The sequence below is a fragment of the Schistocerca nitens genome, chromosome 2, assembly GCF_023898315.1.
Source record: "Schistocerca nitens isolate TAMUIC-IGC-003100 chromosome 2, iqSchNite1.1, whole genome shotgun sequence".
Classification (NCBI taxonomy): Eukaryota; Metazoa; Arthropoda; class Insecta; order Orthoptera; family Acrididae; genus Schistocerca; species Schistocerca nitens.
The window spans coordinates 775,130,004-775,143,815 of NC_064615.1; the positions used below are offsets into that span (position 1 = coordinate 775,130,004).

The window sequence follows — 13,812 nt, forward strand, 5'->3', positions numbered from 1 at the left end:
AGTTAGGTTTTAGTAGTTCTAAGTCTAGGGGACTGATGACCTCCGATGTGAAGGCCCGTAGTGCTTAGAGCCATTTGAACCATTTTGAATGGCAGTGCAGTCGCACTGCATACGACTTGGTTTTATATCTAACATTTGTCAACAACATAGATTACAAACAGAACAAATTTGCAGTATTATCTAATTATTTTTGGTGAATAATATAATTTTCATTTGGTACAAACTGTTGGTATACAGCCAGACACAGGCAATTTCACAGAGTTTCGCACACAAGTTTAGTTTCGTAATCGAAAAAAGGGCTTTCACACAAATACGTCCTGTGTAGTTTTAACGTATAAAACTTGTCATTATAACTGGTATTATATTGCAAGTGAATCAGTTATATCTGCATGTGTACAGGGGCCCTTTCAACTTAAACGGCAAATGGTCCCGCAAACAGCTCGAAAACGGATGTAAGATTGACAGTGTCCTGAAAACCGTTATAAAAGTATGCTTGTAATTCGTTCATGTCGACAATTTTTTAATGCATCCCCATCAAGTCAGAAAGAAGTTACCTTTCAGGCTCTTACTGTAGGCAGTGTGCAGTCAAGCCCACTTAAAATTCGAAGTCTGCAGTCATTCCGGATGTCCTAATTTTCGTTCCTGCACTCCTTTTTCCTTCATGAATTCAACAATAGCGAGTTTTAACTCTTTCATGGGCAGTGGTTATCAATGTTAACCACACATTTTTTGACTCCTTGAGGGGCAGGAAACCTTTTTAAAATGAAAACAAGTGATTTGTCAAAATTTTTAAACTCCTTAACAAAAAAATTAATTTATTTTAATACAGTTTTACAATATTTTGCTTGCTTTTTTAATTACAGTTAATTAAATTATTGTTACCTCTGTTAACCACCGCCCATAATACTCGTTAGTTACTTATTTGTTGGGAAATTGAGAGGTAAAATTTTGAACAGTTTTCTTAGGAAATTATTTACACAAACAACTTAAAAGTACATCATTATTGAGAATGAAATGTTTGAAAGCAGTTTTTGACTTTTCGTAGCAAAGAGTCACGTTACAGGAAGAACACAACACATCCACACTGTTCTAACAGGAACAGCACGTGTGCTGCATACTGCACATCTTCTTGATGTGGCCTGTTTTGGCTGATGTGCACTACCTTCCAATCTGATTTGTTTGTCCAAGTGTGGTTTATGTTTACTGAGAGTTACGCTCTTCCCTTTTTGACTTAGGCCATTGCGATGGACAATTGCCTTGGCAAGTAGTCCTTCGTACGCTTTCCTTCGGAAGTCTTTATTCGTGAATTGTTCTATTTCAATTTCTTTGAGTATGATAAACGCATTCACTACACACACATCAATAAAGTGGAAAAGGCTATGCCACCATTTCATACTTTTGCGATTACAACCATAGTCTCCTTTTAGACGATCAAAATTGTCAACAAAATTCATGCTCCTGTTATAGTCACTTAATAAATGGCTCTGAGCACTATGGGACTCAACTGCTGTGGTCATCAGTCCCCTAGAACTTAGAACTACTTAAACCTAACTAACCTAAGGACATCACACACATCCATGCCCGAGGCAGGATTCGAACCTGCGACCGTAGCAGTCTCACGGTTCCGGACTGCGCGCCTAGAACCGCGAGACCACCGCGGCCGGCAGTCACTTAATACACGGGGACATGCCACTACGGTAGTTGATCCATCTTTTTCCTTCCTATTTACACTTGTAGTGTCACTAGGACAGTCCATGCATAGTAGAGATCAAATTCACAGCTCGTTTGCCCATCCACTTGTAAAATGCTACACCATGATTGCTGACTCTGCTGTCAAAGTCCCCTCGTTTCATCTTTTTATCTTCCTTTAGTTTTGGGAGGAATTTACGTGTAGGGTTCACAGTGCCAACTGCAGATGTTTTCTGCGCTTTTAGTACGAGAAAATGATTATAAGATGTGAAGAAATTATCCATGAAAACAATATGATTTTTGCCATAAAGTTCTTCACATAAATCTGATATGCCTGTGCACCCAGTATCAGTTTAAACTTCTCTGTAGCTGATCTTCCAGTATAGATTTGGAACTTCAAATTATATGCAGATTCATCACACAGCATCCATATTTAGTAGCCTCTTTTCACAGGCTTGTCCCTCATGTATTGCTTCATTGAGCTTCTGCCTTTAAATTTCACCATTGATTCATCAATTGCTACTTTTCGATGAGGCTGATAGCATTGTGCAAACCTTTTATTCAACATTTCAACAACAGGCCTTATTTTAAAAAGCTTGTCAAAATTGGCCTGTCCCCTTTTAGGCATAATCGAGTTGTCATTTGAATGGATACGACTGAGGAGAAAACTGAATCGTTTTACAGTCATCAAGTCGCATATATATGACTCATTTAAACCTGGAGATGAAGACCAATAAACTCGATAACTTGGTAATTTTTTGATACTCATAAATAAATTTATGCCTAAGAAAACACTTATCTTCAGTAGTTGGGATGAAAGGCTTTCCTTTTTGTGTGGCGTACAAATTGGTGTGAAATGTAATATGTTTTAGCATTCCATCACTAAAAAATTCACAAAATATTTTATGTGGTGATGGATTTGACATCTCTGTAAAAAAAAGCTGTAGGGTCAATTTTTTCCAAAAAATTAGGCAGTTCTTCAACTCTGAAATTTTGGCTCAAACGTCTAGGCATGGACAGAGAAAGTGATTCAGAGGCTGAAGAATCATCATTTGATGGAATTTTAGCCATGCAAGGTTGTTTATTATTGCAAAAGTGATGATTATTTTCTGGTAAATTATCATCTGCTTCATTGCCACTCTCTTCAGATCATGATAACACAATATCATCACAGTCAGGTTCATATGTAGGATCAATGTCAGAATCTTCAAACAAACTTATTTCACTATCTGAGTCTGATGGAAGGTCCTCGAAAAGTAGTTTTCGTATTTCATCATCACTAAGACACCTCCTAGCCATACTCAATGAAAGCTGTATCCCAGTTGCGCGGTGGTCAGCAGCGCTAACCTGGATTAAAGTAACAAAAATATGAAATGAATAAACTTGTTTCACGTAACTATTGTACTGAAGGTCATTAGCATAAACTAAATTTACGTATTAAAATACTTACTTGGAAATGAAAGTAGTATATATGTGCCAGATTTGTTCTTCAAAACGTCCACCAACTAAACGGCACAAAACTGCTGCAAGGCAACAAACGAATTGTGCTGTACAAGCAATAGGAAAGCAAAATGCGTGGTATCCAATGCCGTGCCATCTAGGAAGAACTCCCTCAAGTAACAGTGTGGCTCGTAGTGACAACTGCTGCCCCCATTCGGTCACAGGTGTCGTAAAATAGGTGGCTAACATTGATAACCACCGCCCTTGAAAGAGATAATGCCTGGTGATAGCCACTGCCCTTGAAAGAGTTAAATCGAAAAATCGTTCCTAGCAGGTCTTCTGACTTAACCAACGTACTTGACAGTAATACAGCGTATATCAAAAAGAATGATCCGATTTTTAAAAAATCATAACTATTGTATTATTTGAGATATGTGCGTGAACAACGTACTGTTGGAAAGAACAAACTCTTTAGTTCTACATGGTTCCCGTTAGGTAGCAGCAGTATTCGCCCTCTTCAGATCTAGTAAAAATAGTGTCGGAACAACAGAAAGCTATTTGTGTTCTACGTTTTGTGCATTGCGGGTCAGTAATAACCGTTCAGCGTGACTTTCGTACTAGGTACGGTGTGGATCCTCCTACAGCACAAAACACTACACGAAGGCTTCAACAATTCCGAGAAATAGGTTATTTGTGTCAAGACAAATCGCCGGGCCGTCGCGGAGTGTCTGACACAGACGTCGAACACATCCTTCATACTCGCACAAGGAGACCACAGAAATCCATTCGCCATGCAGTTCGACATACCGTCTATGTCCGTCTGGCGCGTGTTGCGTCGACATTTACACATGAAACCATACAAAATTCAGCTACTGCAAGTTTTCTTGAAGGTGACGAACAATAACGTGTGGAGTTCTGTAATTTCGTTCTTGGCAAGATGGAGGATGGCAGCTTTCTTCCGAGCTTAGTGTTTAGTGACGAGGCAACATTCCATTTAAATTGAAAGGTGAACAGAATGTGAGAATATGGGATACGGAACAACCACATGAAGTTGTACAAAGCGAGAGGAACTCTCCGAAATTTAATGTGTTTTGTGCAGTTTCACGGGAAAAGGTGTATGGTTCATTTTTCTAAGCTGAGAACACTGTTATAGGAAGCACTTATCTCGATATGCTTGACAAATTTCTTTTTCGACAGTTCGAGGCTGATTCGAACGACTTAATTAGCAACAGGGTGGGGCACCGCCACATTGGCATCTGGAAATGGGGAATTTTTAAATCAAAGGATTACTGAACGATGGATCGGTCGCACTGGACCAAATGATTCAACCTTGCATTACTGGCCTCCATAGTCACCGGACCTGATGTATGTGATTAATTCTTGTGGGAGTTTATAAAAGACTCTGTTTATGCGTCTCCGTTACCAACAACAATGAATGAACTGAGACACCGCTTAACAGCAGCTGTGGAAGCTGTAACTCAAGACATGTGGGAACAATTTGAATACCACATTGACATATGCCGTGCACCTCATGGGACGCATATTGAACACATATGAAAAGGTGTGAAAATTTTTTTCAAGTTTTCCGTTCATAAAAAAATCATTGTCTATAGTTTCAGAAATGTAGACGTGCCAAATCGGATGATTCTTTTTGATACACCTTGTATATGACGTCTCCAAACTTTTCGTTCATTTACACTTAAATCTGTTGCAACTTACAACGGGATAACGCGTGCGACTTCAGAAATCTATGTGCACCACCAGTTTCTTCGTGTGCTCCATGCCCGCAAATTTAGCATAAAGTATTTATCGACGTACAGAACAATGAATCCCTTCTGTTGATCGTTGTCATTTCTTGCTCTTTCATTGTCAACTAAGTCTTTAAATTCTTTCTGTATGGTACTCTAAATGTTGTTTCATAGCAAACATCCAGTACCCGTCGCTTATGCTAATTGAGAATTCTCATCCCTCTCTTCTGTCATTCTACATTTTAAATGATTGTGACGATAGATCGGTAGACTGCTCTCTTCGTGCAGCCACGGGACCTGTGAACGTCCTTCACACGACGAACAAACAGCGAAGAGGAAACAGCGCTGACATCACGATTCTGCCGAACTCGGATATTTGTGCTGAGCGAAGAATGCCGCACCGCAATGCTAAATGAAATGTTTCGCTCTTCCTGATTCTTCCGGGAAAGGACTGAGCAAAGCCAAATAACAGAATGGGCCTTTGTCCACGGTGCACGTGTGAACTTTGGCACGCAAAAATAAAATATTTTACTGCACTACTCACTTATTCATTTTCCCACTATACATTTCAGTGGTCCACAACACTAGCTGCAGGTGGAGAACTGTGCAATTAGATTACCAGTTGTAATGTAGAACATAAGCACCTCTTTCCAGTACCAGCCCAAGTGCAAAGGAAGTTATGTTTCGTCTTTTGCTGATGATAAAATTGGTTTTCCGGAAAAGGCACTGTCAAAAACATGAAATTGTAAGAATAAAATGTACTTTCAAGGTAAACACAATCGAAAAGTGCTGCATTCTGCTACTTGTTGCGTGTTCTCTTCACTGCACATTACATTTACTTTGTCAGTTCACCGAAAGATGTTATGCATGTTATTGATGTGCTGTGTTTACAATCAATACAAAGATAATTGAAAGCTGAGGCTTGCCTATTTAGTTTACTGTGCAACATATTTCAGTTCTATATTGTTTTATCTTGTATTATCCAAATTTGGATGGGCGCCTGTGCTCTACACCAACACCAAGAATGTAATAATACGATTCATTTGTATTTATCAACAGTCGCAGTGCTCATGATGCCGTCCTTTAGGCCCGAAATAATCAACGCGTCCTGTGTGTACAAGCGGAGCTGCACGCCAAGCTCGCCAGTCGAAGTAGTAGCGGAGGGTGGCAGACAGATGGCGTGGGTGTGCCAGGTCGCTCGCTGCCACCACTTTCCAACTGTAGGGAGATGCCTTCGTAATATTCATCGGAAAACCCGCGTGTTGTATTACAGCTTTTCTATTTATTGTCCCAGCGAACTATTAACAAATACAAATTATAATAAAAAATATTGCATCGGCCGGGAATCGAACCCGGGCCGCCCGCGTGGCAGGCGAGCATTCTACCACTGAACCACCGATGCTACTTCTGCAGTTTGAATTGTTTCCTGCACTACTCACTTATTCATTTTCCCACTGTACATTTCAGTGGTCCACAACACTAGCTGCAGGTGGAGAACTGTGCAATTAGTTATGGTACCTTGTAAGTTCCCATTTGTAAGAGGTAATCAAATAATAATGGTAAAGTCGTTATAAATATTCCTCTTGATTACATCAAATCTCACGTTCAGACAAAGTTTCCTTTGTTCCTGCTTGACCACTAAGTGATCTACAACAATTAGGTGTACACAGAGTTTATGTCGTGAAAGCCATACCTGAAAACAAGAAGAAAATATTTATTAACCCTCTAACAGTAAGGTGAAATTTCCCCACCCTCCAAATATCGATTTTTCGGGGTAAAATAAAAAATGAATAATGGAAAAAAGTTTTATTATCAATTAAACACATATAATATATGTTATAAAAACAAGTTTTTTTATTTTTATAGTCAATAAGTAAGAATATAAAGTACTTTGGAAAAAAATAGGGACTTGATTACAAAAAATACCTTAATAGAAATATTCTCTATAAAATTGTTGAAAACACAGTAAAAATCAATAGATTCAGTCATTAACTAGGAACTTGAGTGCTTTAGAAATTCTAAAGATAGGTACTAAATGAAAAACATCTCTTACTAATTGTAGAAAATAATTACAGTGTCAGCAGTTTCGAAATATAAAGTTCTCAATAATAAATGTCTTTGTACACATAATGTAATGGGAACAAATAATAAATGTATAATGTTATCCTGGAAACGATCACATACAGCCCTGAAAACACATATTTGGCACAACTGATCACATCTCAGTTTCTCTACAGCCAGGGCATATAATAACTTTATGCTCCCCACATATAGAACGATTACACTTACTACAAAAAGCATTCCCCTTCCTATCTTTTGATCTGTCACAAAAATCACATCTTATTTTCTTTAGTGACTGTGCTTGGGTAGGCTTGTCTAATTCGATTGGTTCTTTTTTTTTAAGTTTTCCAATAGACAAACGGAGCTCACGGGGAAGATGTGTGTTATTCAACCTCTTTTCCGTAAGAGGTTTTGTCAAAGAGAGCGCAAGATTTTTGAGAAATGATATTCTCGCGTCATTTGAAAAGCTGTCCATTTTGCTATTGCTTTTGTAAATGATAAAACTATTTATAGCAGCGATGTCTAAAACAGCATAAAAGTACCGCATGGGCCATCTTCACGATTTTCTTTTTGTGGTCCTGCTGTGGCAAAGCATATCTAATACATCGACCCCTCCTTTAGTTAGATTGTATAACTCCACAATTTCAGGCTTATTTGATTTCTCATTTGTCTCTCCAGAGAAGTGCATAGACGGTATCAGTGAAACATTTTTATTTTTATTTGGAGAGAATGACACCAAAGTGTTGTCGTCCTGATACATAAATGTTGAACAGCCTTCTGGAGCGGAAAGCAGCATTGATGGTGGTATTTGCAGTTTGTTCCTCCTCAATGTACCTACAAATGTGAGTTTCTTTTAGAGGAGGGCGTCAGTCACCTCCAGTGAGGAGAACCAATTGTCCGCTGTAATGTTTCTGTTAGAACCCCTGATAGATTCCGTCAGGCGCAAAACATACTGGGCAGGTAAAGGAAAATCTCCAGGTCTCCTCTTTATTCTGTTGTCCTTGCCAGTGTATGGAATGCCACGCAAAACATAGAATGTCCTTGCGTCGCATAGTGACATTATTTTCAACCCATATTTGTCGGGTTTCGATAGGATATACGTTTTGAATGGACAGGCACCCCGAAAACTCAGTAAAGTCTCATCTGCTGTGACCTATTCAGATGCACTATAATTTTTTTCACTGTTATATTCAAACATGTCCCACATATCTCTGAAAGCCACAAATTTGTCGTTGATTTTTCTGGCCTCTCTGGTGGCTTTATCATCGAAGCGGAGGTTTTCTAGAAGAAATGCAAACCTTTTCTTGCACCAACAGAATACCAGAGGTCCATAGGTTGCTGAGAACACCTCATCTACACTGAGCATAGAATTTTTTAGGACACCACTCATGAAGAGAAGGTCCATCAACCCTTTTATTTCAACGCTCTCTGTTTGTGAATGAAACCACTGGACCGTATTGTACTTTTGCCTAGATTTCTAGATTTCAAGATTTGTGTACAAAACAATTTTTTCTATAATTTTCGAATCTATAAATAATAAAAATATTTCCAATTCACTAGTGGCCCCCGTTGCTTCCCCACGTGGACCAGCGAGATGAGTAATAATATTTGACGCTGGTGTCCTAGAAAATTTTGAATGGATGAGTTTGTTGGTCCATATTGTCTCTTAAGTCTTTACCGAGCTCAAAATTTCTCTCGTCATCTACATCTGACTGAGAATTATCAAACTCGACTGCTCCTGCCGCACAATGAAATACATCATCCGCGTCATCAGTATTAGATAATACATCATCCTCGGTTTTGAACAGTTTTCTGCATCGATATTGTCGCCATCCTCTGACTCAGCCTCCTGTCGGAGAAACTCATTGTATATCTCCTCAGGAGTTCGAAGGAGTTGATGCGCCATTTTAGTAAGATACTGGAAGAGAAAACAAAACTTAGATGTAATAAAAACATCAATATGGGGTTGAATCCTCCCCACAAAAAAAAATTAATAAGTGTGACGTAAATAGTAAGGTGGGGTCGGATCCAACCCGAGCGCGGGTAATGTAGGTTTCGGATAGAGAGGGTAGCTGCAGGTCACTCACCAGACTGACGCGGCCTCCTCGGCGTTCTCGGGACGACTGACTGGTAGGGTAGCTGGAACCACAGCGCTCTCAGAAAAGGGAGTGGAGAGTTATAAACAAAACAGACTCGCCGGGGTCGGATCCAACCCCATAATTACCGTTAGAGGGTTAACAAGAGTTCTGAAATATGTAGTTTCAGCGTTTTTTCCATGTATAGTACGTCAGTTGAAGGACCTGTCGTTATAACTGTCACATTATGCACTTCAAGGAAGATGCAAAACACCTCGCACAAAGTTGGAAATGCCCACTTTCACCCCAGGCTCTGGTGCTCGGTTCCGTTGTGGCGACGGGACAAACTGCCGTCATCCCCACTTTTAAAGACCCATAGATACCTAACATTTAATAATAAATGCAATAAAATATGTTGTATGATTTGCTTCCATCGGTACCACTAAAGTACATCGCTTTAGCATAGCTTGCTAGAAATTGCAGATCAGAAAAATACGTCAGTTGCAAAACATTTGTATAGAAATTCTAGAAGTGCCGGTGTCCCGCAATCAGTTAAGAACTAGAATAGTAACAAACTGTGACAGCTTCTCCAACTTTATTATATTTTATACTACTATGTGAAGATCTCGAAAAGTGCTAGACCGATTTATTCAATTTTTTACGCGATACTCTAATAAACGTACAGATAGACATATGCAACATTGTCTTATATATTAGGGCAACCATTGTTGGTAAAAATCTCGAAATGATAACCAGTTCACTTAAAATTTATACACAACTCTCTAAAAACATTAGGACGAACATAGACCATTATAAACAGGCGAAACGTTTTTAGCGAAAATCTCGAAAAGTTCTTGGACGATTTAGTTCATATTTTTACATAGTACTCTGATTAACAAAAATGGTTGAAATGGCTCTGAGAACTATGGGACTTAACATCTATGGTCATCAGTCCCCTAGAACTTAGAACTAGTTAAACCTAACTAACCTAAGGACATCACACAACACCCAGTCATCACGAGGCAGAGAAATCTGATTAACAGCTGGACGGACATAGAATATATATTTTTAATACATCTAAATATATGGACACTACTGTATAATGTCAACACGTTGTTACTAAAAAATACTTAAATGTCTGATACGTTACTCTAATAAGCATTCGGACAAGAAAGGGCTACACAGTTTAAAAAAAAGATGCTGCTACAAAATTTTCAAAAAGTTCTTGCCAGATTTACTTTAAATTTCTACATGATACTTCACTATGCTTTCGGCTGGACATAGGCTACATTTGTTTAAATATATATTATACATAAATAAGTAATACAATATATAATGAGGAACCTTTTTTAGCGCAAATCTCGAAAAGTACTTTATCGTTTCACTTCGAGTTATCACACAATGCCCTAATAAAATTTTGACGGTATAACTTATATACTTTTAAATACATATAATACCTATGAGTAAAAGTAGGATTTAATAGGTAAACGTTGTTACCATAATTCTCAAAAGGTACTTGATCGATTTACTTCAAACGGACATAGTCTATACAGTTTTTTAAATGTACAAGTTCTCTTTTAAGGACGACTGCGTGAACAAAATTCTGATTGATGGTGTAATGTGCAACTGTGCATTTTAGTTTTTTTCTCGCAGTCAGTTCTAACTACGGCACCAGGGCATTTAAACCAACACACATATTGTTTCTTCATATATTTATAATTTTAAACAAAATATATGTACTCAACAATGTGCTGTTCGTTGCATTCCTCATGGTATGTTTTAACAGAAAACAGGAAAGTTATATTTATGGCCTCCTGGTTTATGATTAGAATACTACAGTGGAATCTGAATCGCCCAAAATTTCGTAACTCTACACGGTTTAAAACATCTCAAAATACTATCTTTGACGTTACTATCCTCATGGATGCAGCAGCCAATGGTCCAAGCCGATTTCCACACTCATAAGCGGCTTCGGTGTGTGCACAATACTCACTTTTCGTTACTCACTGATTTCTGCACTCCTTACTGGCAGAAATTGGAAGCCGTGAAACTGTTAATACTTTGTGTTCGACCACATCCACAAATACTAATAGTAATAATAAAACAGAGTTGGTTTGTGCTACAGATTTATGAAACGTCATGGACTTAGCGTGCGAACCAAAACCAAAATATCTCCGAAAATACCACGCCAGTATGAAGAGACTATTATGTTTCCATCTCTTTACTATCCAACATCGAAAGGAAACCACAGTGGAATGAAGCCTTACGAATATGGACGAAATTCCTTTGACATTTTGTGCCGAATAACGGAACTGTTCCCACGCAAGGTGCTAAAACGGCAATTATAAAAAGGAATGGACATGAAAATATGCACTGTTGTCCTTTCATGTTGTGCTGACGGTAGTAATTTAATCCAGTGATCATTTTGAAGCGCAAAGCAATGTCAAAATCTTTTTAAATACCGCCTGTTGCTGTTGTTCACGAACATGACGAGGGTTGGATGGACGAGGCTGATATGAAGTTACGAATTAACAGAGTGTGGCAGAGAAGGAAAGGTGCTTTATTGAAAAAGAGTTCTCTTCTTGAGCTAGATCAGTGTAGTAACTATTTGAAAAATTCTGTGAAAGAGGAATTGAGTCAGGGGAATACAGAGCTTGCTATTGTACTGGGAAGACTTACTTCACAATTTCAAGCTCTTGATGTATCGATAAATAAACCATTTAAAGCGATATGAAAGAGGAATGGAACAAATGGTTGATGGATGATACCCAACATGATTTCACGCCGAAGGGAGCTTTAAAACGACGTACAATCAAACAAGTGTGTCATTGGATAAAACAGTCGTGGTCTAGAGTGAGAGAATCTTTCAAGAAGTGTGGCATAAGTAACGCTCTTCATGGCAGTGAAGATCATCTTAATACGAAGAGGCAACGATCACGACGAAGAAGAAGAAGATGAAAGTTCAGATGAAGATTTTCAAGTATTTTAGAGGTCATTTCTGTTTTATAAACTAAGAATTATTTAGTCTGGCTTTGGATTATAATAATGAAAATGATAACAAAGTAGTTTTTTAAAAAATTGGTTAAAAATTAAGGTGCATCTTATAGTCCATAGTGTCTTACAGTCCGTAAAATACAACAAAACGAAGCCAGAGTTAACTATAAAAAAGCTGATTTGGTAACAAAGTAACTATCGTTTTGTGCATGACACTAGCACCCACTTTCTTCCTCTACACTCGCAACAAACCGGCTAAACAATGCTATACAACGCAATCATAACTGATATCATTACAGGATCTTTTTTAGGCGGTTGGCTGAATTTAAATTTAATGGTTGTCATCATCGATTGTTGCCACTAATATTTTCAGAATGTCAGAAATATTGTACAGTTACTGTACAGATGAAGCGTAGATCCACCATAATGAGGAGCAAACAAACAAAGATCTACCGTACTTGCAGAAACTCCTGCATTCGTTGAAATAAATTACAGTCAGAAGATGATGAAAACGTGTGCCACAAACCTAATGCACTTGAATAAAGAAACTCATATCACAACCGTAAGCTGCTTTCAGTGAATAATGCTTTACTGACAACTAGTGTCGATAGAAAGCACAGTTTTAAATTCGACGTAAAAATTCATCATAATAAAATTTATCTTCCTTGTTTAATTTTAACCCTTGGTGGTAAAGAGAAGTAGACTTCATTATTTTGCATGAGTTTTTTTTAGGCTGGGTTTTTCAGTGGACAGCTGATATGAACTAAGTCATCATCCACATCCCAGATCCCGCATTCCCTCACTTCAAATTCCCAGTGGTGCCCAGTTAAATCAGTGCAACTTCAGATGGCAAAATCTTTAAGACTTCGAAAACAAGGTTTAACCAGATTTTGGAAGTTTGAGATGCATTCGATTTGTCCTAAATCCGATTTTTTCAATTCCTCATATCATGAAAACCAGGGACACTAAAATGTTTTATAATTTCTGCCTCCAGACGCGTATTTTCCAGCTCCTGCAACTGGGGAAAGCCATTTCCATGTAACTTTATTCCGTAAAGAGACGTGATGCGAAACATTGAACTCAATATGGCTTAATGGTTGTCAACTAAAATATTGTGCCAGGACATTGAGGTGATCTGTCTAAAATTACAAAATTTCATGGAATATTCCATAAAGGACTATTGCGAAAAATCATTGCATTTGAATTTAATATAAGAAAAGTTAGCTTGATTGTTGCATTCCTATAATTGTCTTGCATTTCTCTGACAAACATGTTTACCTGTTTTTAGGGTTCCGTGCTACAGTCGGTAACAACCGAACCCTTAGAGTATCGCTTTGTTGTCTGTTTGTCTATCTGTCTGTCTATCTGTGTCAGTCTGTCTAGCTGTTGAAAACCCCTTCTCTCAGGAACGGGTGGACGTATGAACGCTCAAATTTATGTCCCATTTGAGACATGGTATTTACTGGTATTAAGGAAAACGTGGGAGGAGCCACGAATGCAACTTTCGTTTCACACAACCTGTTTGTTTAACAATATATAATCATAAATTTGTTTTCTTTACAAATTAACAAATTTGTGAAATGAATAAGCTTTTACAAGAGAAATCAAAACAAGAAAAACATCACAATAATTACAAGGGCCCGGACCTGCAGCCCGCCCGTTATCGGCTGAAACAGCTGTGTTTCCTACCGCGCTGGACACGGTTTCTCTTAGTAAATGCCCTTCTGCAACACATGAAAACATATAAGTAATATTGATGACAAGAGTATTTCAGTTACTCAAACAGATGACGTAACTCTTCTTCT

General features: G+C 38.2%; 1 protein-coding gene and 1 non-coding gene across 2 annotated transcripts in view; one reads left to right on the forward strand and one right to left on the reverse strand.

Moving 5' to 3' along the window:
• Positions 1-13,812, forward strand: part of LOC126235320 (retinal guanylyl cyclase 2) — a 456,575-nt gene that overhangs the window by 228,157 nt on the left and 214,606 nt on the right. The window lies entirely within an intron of this gene.
• Trnag-gcc (transfer RNA glycine (anticodon GCC)) lies at positions 6,209-6,279 on the reverse strand. The gene has a single exon. It is a non-coding gene; the product is annotated as a tRNA-Gly (tRNA).